Below are 2547 nucleotides of genomic sequence, written 5' to 3' on the forward strand. Positions count from 1 at the left end.
AGAACCCAACCTAAGAAAACTATTAATTCACTGAAGTCTATAGTTTACCTGGTGGCAGAAATGGTTAAGCGTTTGGTTGCTCACCAAAAAGTCAATGGTTGGAACCCACTAGCTACTCCACAGGAGAAAGACCTGGAGATTACTTCCATAAAGATTACAGCCTAGGAAACCCTATGGGGCGGTTCTACTCTGTCATATAGGGTTACTGTGAGTCAGAACGGACCCGACAGCAACAGGCTTGTTTGTTTTTTAATAGCAGAACTTCCCCATAGGGTTTCCAAGGAATGGCTGGTGGAGTCGAGCTGCCAACCTTTTGGTGAGCAGCCCAGCTCTCAGCTACTGCAGCACCAGGGCTCCTTTCATAGTTTACCTTAGGGTTCACTCTTTGTGTTATACAGCTCTATGGGCTTTGACAAATGAGTAACGTCACGTGTACATAGGTACGGGTGTCACACAGAATAGTTCCACTGCCCTAAAAATGCCCAGTGCTTTACCTATTCATCCCCACCACCACCATCTCCTTGAACTCCTGGCAACCGTTGATCCTTTCCCTATCTTTAGAGTTTTTTCTTTCCAAAATGTCACACAGCTGGAATCATACAGTATATAACATTTTCACATTGGCTTCTTTTCAGCAGTGTGCCTTAGAGGTTCGTCCATGTCTTTTCGTGACTCGATAGCTCATTTCTTTTGACCACTGACTATTATATGAATTACCACAGTTTATCCATTCACCTACTGAAGGACATCTTGGGTGCTTCCAAATTTTTGGCAATTATGAAGAAAGCTGCTATAAATATTCATGTGCAGATTTTTATGTGGACAGATGTTTGCAACTCTTTCAGGTAACTACCTAGAAGAACAATTGCGGCATCATATGGTAAGCCTATAAGAAAGTGCCAAACCACCTCCCAAAGTGGCTGCGCCATGTTGCATTCCCACCAGCAGCGAATGAGAGTTCTTGGTGCTCCACATCGTTGTTAACATTCGGCATTGTCAGTGTTTTGCATTTTAGCCATCCTTAGAGATGTGTAGTGGTATTTCATTGCTGTTTTAATTTCCAATCCCCTAATAATACATGATGTAGAGCAGATGTTGTAGGCGCTTCTTTGCCATCTTCTTTGGTGAGGAGTCCAGATCTTTTGCCCACTTTTTAGTTGAGTTGTTTGTTTTCTTATTGTGGAGTTTTAAAAGTTCTCTGTATATATTGGATGTAAGCTCTTCATCTGATAAGTGTTTTGCAAATATTTTCTCCCAATCTGTGGCTGGTCTTTTTTATCTTTTTTTAACATGTTATTTTTTTTTTTATTGTTGCTGAAATTGTACACAGCAAAACATACACCGTTTCCACAATTTCTACATGCACAATTTAGTGACATTGGTTACGTTCTTCAGGTTGTGCAACGATACTTACTTTCCTTTTCCAAATTATTCCTCCTTCATTAACATAAAATCACTGCTCCCTAAGCTTCCTATCTAACCTTTCCAGTTGCTATTGTCAATTACCTCCCATACAGATCCTTCTTTAAAAGAGCACAATGCTCAAGGCAAACATTCTTTACTAGTTAAGCTAAACTGTTGTTTGGTTTAAAGAAGACTTCAGGGGATATTGTTGGTTTGAGGTTTAAAGACTGTCTCAGGGCAATAATTTTAGGTGGTCTTTTCATTCTCTTAGTGTCACGCACTTTTTTTGTTAGCTTTTCCAATTATTTTATTGTTGTTGAAAATGTACACAGCAATACATACACCAATTTAACAATTTCTGCGTGTAGAATTCAGTGACATTGAAGTAATGCACTTTTAAATATTGTGTTTCCCAATTGCTCTATGAATCCAGAGACTTCCTATGTAATAAATATATTCTTCTGGATATGCTTATTTTCCTGGATTAATTTTTTTATTTGAATTTAGTATGGATGCATGATATTTGGTATTGATGGCATGGTAATTGAGGTGGACGACATGCAGGAATTTGCATGTGTTGATGTCATTCAGGCTGAGGATGGTGTAGGCGCGGGAGGCACTTGTTTCTGCCTGCACCATGCTGCCTGCCTGGCACCCACATCTCTGCTCTGCTTACTCGTTCTCCACTCTTGTGAAATGACAAAACTTTCTTCCTTTGTAAAAAAAGAGACCCTGAAAGAAAGCAAGTAAAAAGAAAGTGAAGTTTTTATTTATTTTTTATTGTTGTACTTTAAGTGAAAGCTTGCAATTCAAGTTAGTTTCTCATACAAAAATTTGTATACACATTGTCATATGACCCTAGTTGCTCTCCCTATGCTGTGATAGCACACTCCTCCCTTCCACCCTGGGTTTCCCATGTTCATTCAACCAGCTCCTGACGCTCCCTGCCTTCTCTTCTCACCTCCGGACAGGAGCTGCCCATTTAGTCTCATGTATCTACTTGAGCTAAGAAGCACACTCTTCACGAGTATCATTTTATGTCTCACAGTCCAGTCTAATCTTTGTCTGAAGAGTTGGCCTCAGAAATGGTTTTAGTTCTGGGTTGACAGACAGTCCAGGGGCCATGCTTGTGGGGTTCCTCCA

The sequence above is a fragment of the Trichechus manatus genome, unplaced genomic scaffold (genome assembly GCF_000243295.1).
Source record: "Trichechus manatus latirostris isolate Lorelei unplaced genomic scaffold, TriManLat1.0 scaffold00153, whole genome shotgun sequence".
NCBI classification, from domain to species: Eukaryota; Metazoa; Chordata; class Mammalia; order Sirenia; family Trichechidae; genus Trichechus; species Trichechus manatus.